The sequence below is a fragment of the Chiloscyllium plagiosum genome, unplaced genomic scaffold (assembly GCF_037043375.1).
Source record: "Chiloscyllium plagiosum isolate Xiang-an unplaced genomic scaffold, Cpla_swu_hap1 HiC_scaffold_39, whole genome shotgun sequence".
NCBI lineage: Eukaryota > Metazoa > Chordata > Chondrichthyes > Orectolobiformes > Hemiscylliidae > Chiloscyllium > Chiloscyllium plagiosum.
The window spans coordinates 26,055,024-26,071,873 of NW_028270177.1; the positions used below are offsets into that span (position 1 = coordinate 26,055,024).

General features: G+C 38.3%; 1 protein-coding gene across 11 annotated transcripts in view; it reads left to right on the top strand.

The window, feature by feature from the left end:
• The first annotated feature begins 2,454 nt into the window (after positions 1-2,454).
• mef2aa (myocyte enhancer factor 2aa) overlaps positions 2,455-16,850 on the top strand; it is a 223,771-nt gene continuing 209,375 nt past the window's right edge. For 4 of the 11 annotated variants that reach the window (XM_087981264.1, XM_087981272.1, XM_087981276.1 and 1 more), the window contains exon 1: positions 2,682-3,186. The gene's annotated coding sequence lies outside the window, so the exon portion shown is untranslated. Of the gene's footprint in view, positions 2,599-2,678; positions 3,187-16,850 lie in introns of those variants that run through there. The other 7 variants (XM_087981274.1, XM_087981275.1, XM_087981265.1 and 4 more) reach the window with 6 other exon arrangements.

The following is a 16,850-nucleotide window of genomic DNA, read 5'->3' on the forward strand; positions in this document are numbered from 1 at the left end:
CCGAATTTACTTAATTGCTAGATTCCCAACTGATGACTCAACTATTCTATTTCCATCTCTGAATTCCAGCAACCCAGTAAAGTGTTTACTCCTTCATTCAGATTGTTTCTCCATCCCAGATTTTGCTGGATCCCATCAAGTGAGCTTCATTATCCTCTGTTAAGGTGGTGCATCACTCTGAGATTACATGAAGGGCAAAGAGGACCCTCATCTTTTTTACCTTTATCACCATCTTCATAAACCCCTCTCCCCATCCAGCAATGAATAGAGAACTCTTGAACTTCTTTCCCATTAAGATTAATATAATTGCTTAGCGCAGGAAGGTGGGGCTAGTTCAATTTGGGATTATGGTTGGCATTGACTGGTAGGACCAAAGGGGCTGTTTCCGTGCTGTGTGTCTCTATAATCTGTTCAGCTGCCTCCACTTCTTCCCTTTTGCCGCCAAGCAAATTGTTGCCTGCTGAATACTCAATCCCTAAACTTGACTCCATATCCAATTTATATTTTCAGATGCTCACTCAAAGCCCAACTTGGTTATGAGTTAATAACACTCATCTTCAACTCCCTCGATCCTCAATTCCACTAAATTGGTGACAACACCACCAGCCTATAGGATTCTCCCCACTTCCATCTCTGCCTTCATTTGCATCCAGCCTTCCCATTGCTGGCACTGCCTTTAGCTGCCTTGACACCATGTTCTAGAATTCCTCCAAACCTCCTGTCTGCCTACTCATCTTCATGAACCTCCTGAAAGCCTACATCTGGTATATTTGCAATTAGTGTGCATTCACCTTCCAATCAGCACTCTACTCTGGCACAAATGTTTTCCCTTTTCATTGTTATTTCTTGCAAATCATTCTGATGAGTGCAAGACGAAAATATATCACTTTTACAGCAATATTCAAGTTATCAGGTAAAATTGCCATAGTCTTACCAGTGCTCCCTCATTAGAGATGAACAACTGTTGGTGGTTTAACCTGTGGATCACCCAGCCTCAGGTGATGGAAAGAAGTTGAGCAAAGTGCTTCATAGTAACCTCTACCAAAGTGGAACCAAACCCATGCTGTTGGCATCACTCTGAATCTTGATCTAGCTTAGATCAGAGTGGTGCTGGAAAAGCACAGCAGGTCAGGCAGCATCCCTCCTCTGCCCATCTTGATCTAGTTGTCCAGCCAACTGAACTCCTTCAAGTTATGACGTGGAGGTGTTGGACTGGGCTGGACAAAGACATAAGTCACAGGACACCAGGTGATAGTTTAATAGGTTTATTTGAAATCACAAGCTTTTGGAGCACTGCTCTTTCATCAGGCCAAGTTAAACATTACCAAAGGACCATTTGAAATAAAGTTGGCCAATGCTTTATTTATTTTAGAAATAACAAAAGTCCTGCACAGGCAAATGTGTTTTAAATTCATCTCTTTAAATTCAATAAAATTAGGGTGGCACCTCACAAACAGATAAAATGGAGTGTTTTAAAAAAAAACATTACACCCAACGGACTCTGGGCTTGTTTGATTCTGAAAGACGTTTTACAGCTTTTGGAGCTAACGCTTGTTCGTAAGAGTTTCCAGAGACAGAGTTGGTTTGATATAACACATCCGGCCTCAGAAAGTGAAGTGTTAGCCTGAACTGGACTGCCACTGCGTTTGTGTGTACAACTGAAGCTCTCCTCAGACACTCCGGACAAAGTACATAGTTACACTCCAGATATTTCCAGCAACAGACACAAATGAATGAGTAAAGCCCATGCTTCCCACACCCCACCCTCTTCCTGAAGAACCAGATCCTGCGATGTTCCCTCAACCAAACCTCATCACGCCCAACGCCCAGCTCAACCAAACACTGCACTTCCTCTTCGCCCATTGGCCCCACCCTGCCAGCCGACCGGCTTACTATTGGTTAGGCGCCCGTCAGTCATGGGGGCGCGGCCAATCAGAGAGAGGGTCTGTCCAGAGAGGGTCCGCCCACACACTCCCTGCCATGACGTCAATAGCAGGTAGGGAGAATTTAGACCCAAACTGGAAACATTCTCGGAGCCCAGAGGGTCAAAAACACCACCATCTCGGGGTGCCGAGACCTTCAGTCCTTTCCTCCAAACTGCTTCAATGCAACAGAGGCGTAGTCAACATAAAAGTGCGTATTTGAAGGAGTAATACCCTCCTTTAAAGGAGGTGGCGGCTGTGAAATCTCCTTAAGGAGGGGGGCGTTTGACGTCAGACCATTAGCCTGCTGTGTGCTACTCCGCGCAGTGCTGCGGCTCTGGCAGAAAAGTAGGCCTCACTTTTGGTGTTGTTGTTGTTGTTATTAGAGTGGGGGCAGCGTGTATGTAGTGGGGTTCAGCTGTCAACAACCTTGGGGGGGAGGAGGGGGGGTTGGTAATGTGGATGGCTGGAGGGGTGGATCTTGTATTTTTGGTTGGGGGGGATGTGTGTGTTTGATTCACCACCCCCCCCCCATGTCCTGGGTGGGCGGAAGGATAAAGGAGGATTGCTGCTGTGAGCGAAGGGGCAGGTCTGTCTGTGGGAGACTAAAAATAGCAACATTGTGTCTTTTTGATACAATTATTCATTTCGCGGCTGATACAGTATCCTCTGAGTGGTGAGTAAAAATAGCAACATTTCTGCTTCCCTTAGCCACCCGAATGTATCTGCTTGGCAGGGAAATCTGAGTTTGTTTGAAGTGGATTATTCGCTTTTCCAGCCTCACAGCAAATGACAGAAACAGCAGCAGCAGCACCAGAGCTTTCAGGGGGCAGACTGGATATAATAGCAGCGTGAATAATCCTTTGCAACCTTTCACTTCACTTTTATTTTATATGTTTGTTTTTTTTTTAAATAAGGGGGGGTTAAAAAAACTATATTTGAGTCGTGGCTGTTTCCCGTTCCCTCCCCAAACCTCTTCATCTTGGCTTTTATTTCTTGAGGGGGATGTTACAGTGGGGGTGAGTGCCTTGATCGCTTAAATTAACCCGGAAATATTCTGGCATGTTTGTTCTTATTCTACCCCCACTCCTCCTCCCCAACCTTCATCCCTTCTTGAAGGATTTTTCTGATTAAGGGCAGGGGAAAGCGTATAGTTGGAAGTGTGCGGCGAACGTACACGTTTTTTTTATTTTTAAGAAAAGTTTGAAGCTGGATTGTTAGGCCCACAGTCACAGAGGCAGGATTTAGTGAGTTTTTTTCTGTGGTAAGTTCAGTCAACTTTTTTTTATTGACTGGCTAAACATGTTTATTTTGAGAATGATGTCTGTTTTTTTTCTAAAAACGTGCATGCTTGTTTTATTTTGTGAACTATTTCAAGTGTTGTGTAATTTTGGACCCAGAAAATGTGTTCTTTCACATCCTTAGTCTACGGATGGATCAGTGAATTAGCAGAATAACTTCGTCCTGAGTCGATTAATGGCTGTCATATGTACACTGAAGGGAGCCATGAAAAATGCCCTGTTTGGAAGTATTCATCTAGTTTCCAAAATATTCAGCTGCGTGCGCGGGGTCGAGGGGTCTAGCTGAATGTATTAATAGTGTTAATATTGAAAATGCAGAAATATATTGTTTAGCGTGCGATTGACAGTAGGATGGAAGTCCTAGATTAACCTAATAGTTTGACAGCTCAGCTTAGTCATCAGTGAGTAGGGTAGTTAATTTCAAACTGCTTATAACAGTTCTGAATGTGAAGACATTTCGTTTGTTTTGTCAAGCATGTTTCCGCTGGTATGTTCAGCACAGTTTAATTCCTTTCGGTATATTTGAAATATAGAATACATTATAAATTCCAAGTAGCATTTATTTGGCATAAGATTAGATGTAAACAATATTTCAAAAATATTCCTTGCGTGGACTTCATTGTTGTTTAAATAAGTGGGTTTCCTGATTCGAAAGTAACTTTTTAACTGCACTTTGAAAAATGGGCAGTTAAAAGACTGTTTTCGATTCTTGATGGATGGTGTCATGGCATTACTTGTCCAAATGTGTTACTTGATACATTGCCTGTTTATTTCATTGTCTGTTGTGTAACGCAATATTGTGAACTTAGTGATCAAAAGTTAGTATGATGACCTTTTAACAGTCAATGATTTCAACTTTTATTTTCTATTTGTGGTTTGTTTTATGAGATTGGATAAATGTGGTATTATGCTGCAAAAGTTTTGCAATGAAATAGGTTATAGCTGTCTTTCTATAATATTTTCATGTTTATTTGGCTAGATGCTACTCTTGTCAGTTTTTAATGTACAAATTCTGACCTATAATAAATTGCATTATGTAAAAGGATCAAATACAATATTTTGATTGTGCAATTGTACTCATTATTTTGTACTAAGCTGTATGAAGGTACAGCATACAAAACTGCAATTCCTGTGATACACTTCAGATTGCAAAATGCAGACAAATTTCTTTTGAGTTCATTAAGTATTCCTGAAAACATGAGAAATAATGGCTTACATGGTATTAGCTACAATCAGATTAATTTCTCTGTTCAATTTATTATGAAGCAGAATGTTATATTTGGATGCAAGAAGCAAATAGTGAGTTCGAACCTTGTGCAGATCAATGGAAAGATTGTGTAAAGTTAAGTGTTTGATCAATACTACCTTGCTACAATAATATACATGTGTAACTTGTCCTTCAACACATAATTACGATCTAACAGCTCCCTCACCATGAATCCTAAATACGAGCATCCCTTGATTTAAAAGTAGCTGGTTAAATTGAGGGATTAAATGTCCAAGAAATTTTTTTTGTGATACTTTGGAAACAGTTGCAGAAAATTTACCATTCACTGAAAGCTAATTGTAGAATAGAGCCTATCGGTCATGACTGAATATTATCTAGGTTTCATGCAACTTTAGTGTCAGAACTGGCAACTATTGCAGCAAAGCAAATAATTTTGTTTGAAGAATATATTAAGGAACCAACTGGGTAATATTTTCATTTATGGACTAGAATCTTGCACACAAAAGCAAAATTAAAAAAAAGTATATGTATAATTCTGTATAAACATTTACCTGACATTCCTGATTTATTATTTTTTTTGTGTGGTGTTTGTCTTGTGAGCTCTTTCGGGATGTGACAGTTGCAATACAAATGCAAATAGTTATTTACTCCAAACTGTAGTCAGTTGTGAATGTTTGACACATGTATGCACCGGGGATGGGGTTGGTGGTGGGGAGACAATTGCAAAATGCTTTTTGCTAATTAAAAGTACTTAAGAAATTAAGTTGTGTTATAAATATAATTAACTCTACTGTTGGAAGGTTGCACAATTTTATTGATGTGATGCTTGGACCATCTGTAAAAAAGATTCAATTATTTTAAGTAGAGTAACCATACTCTGGTAGCATAGAATCAATGTAAAGGATGTGTAACACACTGTAAATCAGCATTTATACTTTGCAAACCACTGATATGCAGATCCTCCTGTAACGTACATACTGGAAATACAAAATAATAATGCAACCAGTGTTGGCTTGCAAGTTCATATGTTTGTAACAGGGCATATGGTTTTTTACTGTACAGCTTGGCTGTGGATTTAACTTTTTGCACCTGCATCTGGTGTGTTTGAATCATAGATTGTGGTGAAGTTTGTAGTTGTTAATTCCTGTCACAATTCGAGGTTCTTATCTACAGCTGAATGATACTGACTTTTAGCTGTGCTTTGTAAATACTACTTTGGTCTATGTTTTCTCATCTGCAGTAATGATTCTTGTAGAATAAGTGCAGCTGGAATACTTTGTGCTCAGCTTAGGAACACGCTTTGTTGTTCATAGGATTTTCATATGTTTAAGCACTGAATATGAAGATTTTTGTATGTTGTACTTTAAATGGGAGTTTTTTTTGTTTTGATGGTCTTAATTTTTGTGCACAGGTGGCAGCTAGCAATCAGTGATAACTCTTTTGTTAACCAATTGAAGTAGCTATTTTGTACTCCTACTTTGTATTATATCTTAAGCAATATGTCAGTGTCATTTGGGGTTCCATATATATGTAGTCTGAAGCTTGCAGCTAGCATGTTCAGTGGGTTTATCGAACTGCAAGGCTGGTAGATTAGATCTTTTGAGATTTCTATGATATTTGATGAGACGCTAAAGCAATAAACTTCAGTAAGAAAGCCTTTGCATCTGAGTGCACACTTGTCTGGCAAGGCACATTTCAAGCTAAGGCTTTGTATACCTGTTATTGTGACAAGATATTGTTGAGACAAATGGACAGTAAGGTCAAGGATTAAGATGAAAATGGAGGAGCAAAGACACAAAGCAATGCTTTTTAAAAAAAAAATCCTAAACTGCAGCTGAAATGGAATGGAGGAAATAGAAAAGGGAAGCAGCAATTAGGACCAGCTACCAAATATTAACCCAAAGATAGAGGTTACAGCAGGCAGTGAAATTAGGATTTTCCTGTTTTTCTTGTCTTAGTTTTAAATGCATATAAATTGCAATATCATTCTAAGGAATAAGAGTTCATTTTTCCATCAATAATGTTAAGAAAATGTGTGATATCAAGAGCCTGTTTCTTTGCAGTACTGACTTTCAGAACAAATGTGTTCTAATTGTCTGTACAACACTCAAATAATACAGATGAAAAAAATTATTGAGCAATATGGGATTATAGCTGAGCTCATTTCCTTTACCCATAGCAATATTTGGATAGTTTAGAAATTACAATTCAATCCAATATGCTCCAATATTTCACCAAAACAGCATTTAATTCCTGTGTAGCATTCTTAAATTCATAATCACTCAGTTAGTCAGTTACTAGTCACAGTCTGTAATCAACTAGTGTTAATTATAATTTAAGATGCCCTCCAAAAACAGAACTCAAAAGTGAAAGAATAAATAATGTTTATTGTGCTTTAGGTGCCTTTTTAAAAAAAAATCTGCTTGTGTGGACCCAATACAACACCTCTTGCATGATTACTGTAATGCATACTGCAAACTAGCAAGAGTATTCTAAAGAAATGCTGCAACACTTTGTTGGTACACAATGGAAAACTTGCATTTATATTCCTGAGGGACAAGATGATGTCTCTGCAGCATATTTAACCAGCCAAATTAAATTGATTGGTAATCTATGATTTGGAAATTGGAACTAGTAAGGTCTAGTCTGCTAGGTCTGAAATAATCTTTGCACTATGAATTATCTTCTGGTCGAACAGTAAAGAATATGCAAGAGCTGCCCTTCTCTACAAACACCATTAAACAGAAAAAGAAAAACCTTTAATTTATGTTTTTAAATGTGGGATACCGATTAGAAGCCCTTTTGAGGGCTTGTATCACAGTGGCTGTTTTAATGCAAAGTCATCAAGAGTACAAGGCACTTCACTCCACCTCCAATTGTAGTTCTTCTCAATCTCGCGCGTGCGTGCTCTCTCTTTTATTGATGGACATGCTCATCTTCTGCATTTGTCTTCCCATGCATGCTGTGTCAATTTGTTTTAATTTGCTGCTCTTCAGATGGACAGTTACTTCAGAATAAAATGTACTTTTTTAAACTATCCTGATGCACAGTGTTTAAAAATTAAATAGTGTGGAAGTGAGTAGTGTAGTCAAGATATTTTCAGAGTGGATCACCAGACTTCACTTTTTATTTAATCACAGCCTGGGTGCAGTGAGGTGTTACAATTGGCCCTAACACTTTGTTTAGGTTTCCCATTTCCGATTATACTCGGATAGCTGTTTAAAACGTGTGCAAGTTTAGATTTTGGGTGAAGGTGTAATGGTTTTCTATTTGTGTATTTATACCACATGATTACTCATGAGAGCAGAAGTGAAAAGCTTCCTAATCCACCCTATATGAAGTGTGGTTTGAAGATGATTATGTGAAATAGGAACAGAAATAGAATGTTTGGCCCCTGAATAGAAGATTGACTAACTATTGAGGTATAAAAATTGTGCATGTTTGAAGAGCTGGTGCAGGTATGATGGGCTGAATGGCCTCCTTCTGCACTTGAATAATTCTGTGATAAAGAATCAGTCTAGTTAGAAAGAAGAAACATCTTTAGTCCCTCTCGTCACCTTGATACATCCAAAGTGTCTCCAGACAATGCAAGTAAATGAAGTACTATCAAAATGTAATCACTGTTATAATGTTGGACATGCAGTATTCCTTTTGTGTAGAGCACAATGAATAGATAACCTGTTTTAATGTCGATTGGATACATTTTGGCCAGGATACTTCTATAACTCCCCTGTTTATCTTTAAAATAACATTATGGTATCTGTTGCACCAACATTGGACATGGCCATGATTTAACCTCTCATCTGAATTCTGGCACATCCAAGAGTGCAGCAGCTCTTGGAACTATTTTGTAGTGGCAGCCTAAATTACATGCTCATGTCTCTGCAGTAGGCACCAAAATAGGTGGTGTAGTGGACAGTGAAGAAAATTATTTTCAAGTACAATGGAATTTTGATTAGTTGGGCCAAAGAGTGACAGATGGAGTTTAATTCTGATAAATGTGGGATGTTGCATTTGGAAAGGCAAACCAGGGCAGGACTTGAGCAATTAATGGTAGGGCCTTGGGGAGTGGCATTGAACAAAGGAACCGAGGGATGCACGCGCACGTTCCTTGAAATTGGAGTCACAGGTATACAGGGTGGTGAAAAAGACATTTAGCATGCTTTCGTTTGTCAGTCATAACATTGCGTATGCCATGTTGCAGTTGGACATTGATGAAACTGCTTTTAGAATACTATGTACAATTCTGGTTGTTCTTCTACAGGAAAGATGTCAATAAACATTAGAGGCTGCAGCAAAGATTTACAAGAATGTTTTCAGGACTGGAGGGTTTGAGTTATAGGGAGAGGCTGAACAGTACAGGTTCTTTCGACTTTTGACATTGTGCCTGAGGAGTAACTTTTTCATAGAGGATGGTGGATGAACAGAATGAGCTGCCAGAGAAAGGCAGAAAAATTACAGCACTTAAAAAGCATGATTAGGAAAGGTTTAGAGGGGTATGGTCCGAATGCTGTCAAATGGGACTAGGACAGATTGGGATGTCTGGTTAACATAGATGAGTTGGACTGAAGGGTCTGTTTCCATTTTTTTCTTTTTTTTTCTTCTTTTTTTTGTTTTTTTAAAAATTTAACCCCCACACTACCACCTAAGTGCAGTAGTGCTTATTTTTTCCCCAGCACGCAGTGAAACGGTGTGAGACACAGTGAAAGTGAAAGACACAAAGTGCAGAATCTTTTATTCAATTTCCACCACCAGGAAGATAGGAAAACACCCGGGTGGCCAGTGACAAGCAGTGCCCTTCACATCGAAGGGCAATGCTGTGTGATCAAAACAGTGAAGGGGGGGGGGAGAGGGTCTGTTTCCATGCTGAATGACTCTGACTTGAGACCACAATTTTCTGATTCTGTGATGAGACTGCTGCTAATTGAGAGAGTAACTGGCCAATGAAGCAATCTTACAAAAATTGAACCATTGCAAAGAATGCTTTCTCAGCAGTGAGTGTTGATTTTAATTTGTTTAGTGGCTCAAAGCAGTTACTTTGGCTGACCACCATTGGTTGAGACAGTGATGCAGCATTAATTAATTTGACACACTTGCTACTTAAGATAACAATTGCTAATTTGCTGCCTGAACATGAGATATAATGAATTAAGCACAACAATGTGATTTCCATTAACCTCTTTTCATCCAATAAGTTCTGATGCTTCCGTTTTTTTTAAATGGAGCATGTGACATTTCATTATCTCTATACTCCAACCTAAATCAGTATGTTTATTGGATTATTTTGGCACAGAAACTTAGATCCCTGCCTTTCTTCCTGTACTGTTTTGAATATTGTGGACTTGATCCTTATTCAAGACTTGAGGAAACAACCCAAATTGACATGTCAGTGCAGTGTGTCTATTGGGTTAGAAATTGATTCAAGCCCTGCCTGCCTGTTCAATCAATCTGCTTGAAGAGGAGAGGCTTTTCTGGGTGTGTTGACCAATATTTCTCCTTTGCTAACCTGACCAAAGCATGTATTATTTAAGTTTCTGTTTATGGGATCTTACTCTTTAAAATTGGCTGACCATGTTGACTGTATAATTCATTGATTGTAGAATGCTTTGTGATTTTCTACCTGTGTAAATGCAAATTCTTAGTCTTTGACAATCATCCTCCATTCAAAGCAAAGTATGGGACTAACCTTGGATAGATTTTTGTTTAAGCTGCTAGTGTGGTGAAAAATTTTTCTTAAGCTTTGTCAATTTCAATGGATAACACTGGGATTGTTGAGGAAATATTGTGGCTGCATCTTTAATGACAGAAATTGTCTTGAATTTGCATTGAGGATAACAGGTAGTTGAGAATGGGTTACAGAGTTATAAGGCACAAATTCTATTGAGTTTCAATTCATTTACATTGTTTTTGAAATCAGTTAAAATTTTTGTTAAACCTTCAGAATATCTTTTAATCACTAATCCTGAAAAGTCTGTCTTTAATTTTTTGATATGTTGTATTTTAGTGCTGAATTTCAAACTTCAGTCCACAGTTAGTTCTTCCTGTTACTGCTGCCATTGTGTCTATTAAATTTTACCACATGGGTTTCCATCATTGTGGGGGTGGGGAGAAATCCTTTTAAGAAGGAAAGCAAGATTTTGAAGATCTGGCTGACAGACCATGTTCTTGTGTCAGCTGAGAAGAGGACAGTTTGACTTAAAAATAAAAACAACATCCTCAACTGACATGTTGGGTGAGAATTTATTCTCTCAAAACTTTATTCACTTACGCAGTTTAAAATTGGTCCCTTTGCTGAATGCATCTGTGTATTTTCGAGCCTTTGTCTTTTTTTTTAATTTTGCGATCATAATGAAATAGTGTTGGAACATTGGGTTCTGATTGGAACTTGCCATTTCAGCTTTATTTTATTTTGGATTGTGCTTATTCACTTGGCTTATGATAAAACCATAAATGACATTCTGTGATATCTGCAAAGCTCTACTTATGCTTGAAAAAAAATTCATAAACTTGTGTTGTCTCAATGTGTAACATAGTCTGTTTTTTTTTAAAAGCAATGATGTGTCTTTTTTGAAAGTAATGTAACATGCACTATTTGGGAATACAGAATTCAGTACAGTATTGTACTGTAAATCAGACTGTCTTGTCTACTTTTAGGATTGTGAGCTACTATTTAGACACTTCATTAGTAATTACCTAAACCTGCCTTCAATACTGGGAGGGGGTGAGGGGAATGCAGTGGAACGTTTTTTAATGTGAAATTCATTTTGATTTCATTTAGCAAGATCAGAGCCAAATAACTTTTCATTTATGATGTTGCACTCCACAGATCATAGTTCTATTTCAGTCTTTAATGCTGTCCCTTTTTCTGGCCTCCCCTGTGTTTTCATATGGTTTACATCTTGTTGGGAAAGCTGTTGAAGGCCTCGGCTTCCCTTCATAATGCACAGCATGGTTAGGTTCTTTCTAGCCCAGCTGTGCCAGATAATCTTCCATCACGCCACCTGTGGTGAAAATAGGAATTATTTTTACACTCAGGATTTGTATAGCTTTAGGCGTTGAACTTCAACTTGCAAATCGGAAGTGTAGCCAGGATCCCTTCTCCAAAAACATGAATCAACTTCAGTGATCTTGCAAACCAATACTCAATCACCAATCTCTCTTCCCCTCCCAAGTCTTTTGACCATGTTGCTGGCCATCTTTCCCAGAACTCTGTACTGAATCTTATCAGTCGGGTTTTCTCCCTGTCACAGTTTCAAAATGACTCTTATTGAAGTTACAAATGGCATTCTATTTGACTGTGTTAAAGATTGCCTCTCTGGATCGTTTGAGAGAGCCAACTAAAATCCTCCTTCAACCTTTCTTCACAGTCATCCAGCTGAATGAGACATTTTCTCATCTGGTTCCATTCTTTTCAGTTTAATCATAACCACAGAATCACTGTGGAACATAAACTCTGGTGTTCTCAGGGGTCTCTTTTTTTTCATTGTCACTTTTTAGTTTCTCATCACCATGGGCTCCCTTGGGAACATCCTAAAGCATAGGGTAAATGACCACATGGTGACCCATTACAGCTTCTCAATGTCTCCACTGATGCTAAGTTACCAGACTGCTCATCAGACATTCAATACTAGATGAGCAGAAGTTTCCTCCATTTGAACTGGATATATCTGTATTATTTTCAAAATTTTATTTGAAATTTCAAAGTCTAATTGAACCGTTTGGAAAATCTTGCGGTCAACAATGCTGACCTTTTTTGTTTGAAGACCTCATTATTTAAAGTTCCCATTCCAATTCCAAATCCTAGGTACTGACTCCATCCATCTCCTAATAACAGTCTGAGATCTGTGTGTTCCTGACTTTTTTTTAATCACTCCATCATTTCAATGCCTTGGACATTAGTTTTGAAATTCATGTCTGAACATCTCAATCTAACTTTCCACATTTTATCTATTCCTTTGACCAAGTTTTTGGTTGTCTGATGAAATCCTTGTTGCTCAGTTTTTGTTTTGTAATGCTTCTGTGAAGTGTCTTGTGATATTGCATTATTTTTAAAGGTTTTATAAAAATATTATTGTAGGATGTGGATGTTATTCAGAAAACATATATTTGACCATGTCCAAATCCTTTTTGCTTCATGATAAATGCAAGCCACTGCTGGCTGTTCTTTATATTTCCACTTTGGAATCCGTCTGTGTAGAACCTACTGCTTTAATTATCACATCATTCAAATTAGGCATCAATTTTAAAGTCAGTTAGAGCAGTAGAGTCAGAGTAATACAGCATAGAAACAGACCCTTCAGTCCAACTCATGTGCACCGATCAGATATCTCAATCAAATGTAATTCCATTTGCCAGCATTTTGCCCATAACCATCTAAACTCTTCCAGTTTCATATACCCATCCAGATTCCTTTTTAAACGTTGTGATTGTCTCTGCCTCTGCCAGTTCCTTTTGACCGCTCATTCCATATACAGTTTACTGACCACCTGCTGCATGAAAAAGCTACCCATCAGTCCTTTTTAAACCTTTTGCTCCCTCATGCTGTATGCCCTTTTGTTTTGGACTCTTTCCCCCAATCATCACCACCACCGGGAAAAGGCCAGGGCTATTCACCCTATCCATGCCCCCCCATGATTTTATAAACTTCTATTAGGTCACCCCTGAGCCTGTGCTCCAGGGAAAACAGACCCAGGCATTTCAGCCCCTCCCTATATTTCAAACTTTCCAACTCTAGCTGCATCCTTTATAATTCCTTTCTGCACGCTCAAGTTTATCAACATCCTTCCTATGGAAAGGTAAACAGAATTGTACACAGTATTCCAAAAGTGGCCTCACCAATGTCCTGTAATGCTGCAACATCACCTCCCTATCCTCAATGTTATGATCAGTGGGCCAAACACTACCTTCACTACCCTGTCTACCTGCGACTCCACTTTCAAGGAGCTATGCACCTGCATCTCTCGGTCTTTGTTTGGCAACATTCCCCAGTGCTCTCCTGCTAACTGTAGAAGTCTTGCTTTGGTTTGCCTTACTATAATGCAACGTCATACATTAATCTGAATTAAACTCCATCTGCCATTCTCTGGTCCATTGGTCCATCTGATCAATTATTGTCATTGATGCAGCTTTCCTGTATGCCATGGAGCAGGGTCAGCTAAGCTTATTTGAATCTGCTGTGTCCTCTGCTTAGCATTTTTCATATTTTCTTACACTGCCATCCACTAGTGCAGATAACAATCATTAGTCCATTTTAGTCTTCAACTGAATCACAGCTTAGTTTGCAGGGTTTTTAACCATGTTTTGTTCAAAAGTGACATGGGCACAATTTATATTCATAGCATGGTATTTAATGGGGTCCTGTCTCCTGTCTGGGGAGCCTTGTGTTACCTCTTTTCTGGGTTATTCCAAATCTTCAAAGTTTTGCTTATAATACCATTTGCCTCTGCAGTTCATTGTAGGATAGTTTCAGAATGTATGTACAGTACCTTCACATAACAGGGATTTTTGAGTACTTCTGTTACTTGTAACAGAAACAAAAAAGAATTGTGTGCTTTTTCACCAATTTTTCACATTAAGGTTAACATTAGAATAATTTCCATGCTCTGGCTCACATTTCAAATGAACACATTTATTGTCTCAGTTACCTGGGTGTGATTATCACATTGGGAGCTATGTGTTTGGTTAGGGGCTTAATGACAATTTCTAAGTACTTTTTGAAGAATTATGTTGTGGAAAAAGTTAATCACACAACACCAGGTTATAGTCCAACAGGTTTATTTGGAAGGGCTAGCTTTCAGAGCGCCGATCCTTCATCAGGTGGTTGAGGAGATGCAGGAGCAGTGCTCTGAAAGCTAGTACTTCCAAATAAATGGGTTGGACTATAAGCTGGTGTTGAGATTTTTAACTTTTTCCACCCCAGTCCAACACTGGCATCTCCAAGATATGTTGTGGAAAGACTTTGTAATGATCTGTTCAGTGATGGCATGAGTGCAAAAATCATGCAGGATATCACTGATGCATCTTCTGTCAGTTGGTAAAACACAAGTGCCTGAATTCTGTGAACTTTCACTCGGCTGTGTTAATTGTTGTAATTATCACAGGTAAATGTGTAATTCATCAGCACCCAGGTCACGTTTATGATTGGAAAAATATGTTGCTGTTTTGTAACACAAGTCATCTATAACATATTGTAGTGAACAGCATCTGTGACAGGACTATGCACACAACATTAGGTGATCAGTTCATTTACAAAAAGACAAAAACTTAAACAAAAAATCTGCAGGTGCTGGAAGTCTGTAACGAAAAGAAATAGCTGAAAAATCTCAGCAGGTCTGGTAGCATCTGTGGAGAAAAATCAAAGTTAATGTTTTGGGTCCAGTGACCCTTTTTCAAAACTGCACCTGAAACGTCAACTCTGATTTCTCTCCACAGATGTTGCCAGACCTGCTGACATTCTTGAGCATATTGAGCAGTACAACATATTAAAACCTATCAACATTGATCAGTATCAGTTCTCCATCTCTTTTCTCCCCCCGACACCTCCACTCCAAACACCATTCAATTACGCTACACATATTCACCAGCATTTCCAACTTGAGAGTTCTCATAATTTCCACCTTATGCTTGAGCTGCCTTGCATCTCTTTAAAAGTGTATGGCCAGTTTTCAGAAATGACCACATTATTTCCATTTAGCTTGACTGTCTGATCTTTTGAGGTTGTGACAGTTTTGGAATCCCCCTCCCCTCGTGTGTTGCAGCTGAATAGTGTACTTTAGCTGCCTTTTATTTTGTTAAATAGATTAGTGTAGGCAAATAGTTAAGGTTATTTATTTGGCTAAGGCCACATCTCAATCTCTGTATTAGCTGGTTCAGTTGCTAATACCCTCTTACACCACATACGTGCACACACACAGAGACATACATGGGTGCACACACACAGGCATTTTGAATTCAAGTCTTTGGATTTGGGTACTAAAAAAATTCAAAACTGACACATGATTGCATTAAGGAAGCTCTGCTCTGTGGAAGTTGCATTTTTCAGATTAGATGTTAAACATGGGTCCCATATGGACTGATGTAAAAGATTCCATATAGCATTATTTCAAACAACAGTGGGATGGGGGGGGAGTTATCCCGGCCAATATGTGTCTCAAAAAACAACCCAAAAAATACTGGTCATAATCACACTGCTATTTCGCATCATTCAAACATCTTGAAGGAATATGAGCGTTAGAGTGTGATGCCAACCAAAGCAGAAGAATCAAAAGTTTTAATTCTAATAATTCAAGGCTACCACTTCAGACAAGTCCAAAACCCACAGGATTTTGGGATTGGGTACGGGCTGTGTTGTATTGTTGAATTGTTGAAAATCCATTAAAAGTCTCAAGTCTGACAATGTGATTGCATATATGCAGAATGTACTGAAGACTTTAAAAAAAGTGGCTAGTTTATTCTGTTCAAAAGTATGATGGGTGACCACTTTAAAACAGTTACTCTGCATGCAGCAAATAGGCTTACTTCAGAACATAGTCCATTTATTTTCCTGCCACCATGGCACTAGATTTATTTCCTTACCTTTTATGGCACTAGATCTTTTACGAAGATGAGTTTCAGAATTGACCTAGCACAGCTGCACAACTGAAAGTCCCTTGTGCAATGTCCTATATTACTGCAAAGTACTGTATTTATAAAATATATGAACTGATCATATTTGAAGAGTACACAGCTGCAAACTGCAGTTTGGAATTTTTTTTAATACTCCTGAATTGAATTAAGACTAATGAGCTGTGTGAGCTTCACTGCGGAATGTAAATTTTAGATTTCATTTGGCAGTATTGCTCCTTTCCTAAACCTTTCGACAATGGCTAGTGTCTGAGAATCTGGAATGTCATATTTTTATGTAAGCTCTTCCAATATTTCAAATTGCTTTATTTGGAAGTTGATAACTTAATTGTACTGCTGCTTGGCTTGAACTTTTAAACTGATGCAGAAAACCACACCAAGCTTGGATTATTCACAAATTTAGAATTTTTATTGTAAAACCTATTTTTTTTTAAAGCAGTGCCGCTACCTAATGCATAACCTAAATTCTCAATAGATTGCTGTTAAATCTCTCACTTATTTTATGGATTTTAAACTCTGCATCAAGTGGACTGTTTAACATATATGTTGCAAAACATAGAATAACTAAGTGCATTAATACTAACTTCAATGCTTTGCTTTGTTTTAAAGGCATCAAATATTTATTTTTCTGTGCTCATTTTGACCCAATCAAAGGCAGTGTGTATCAATGCAAGTTATTGTATTTATTTTCATTTTGCTTATCTTTCAATAGCTCTCTGGCATTGAAATTATCTTTTTATCTTTAGGTATTATCATAGAGTCATAGAGATGTACAGC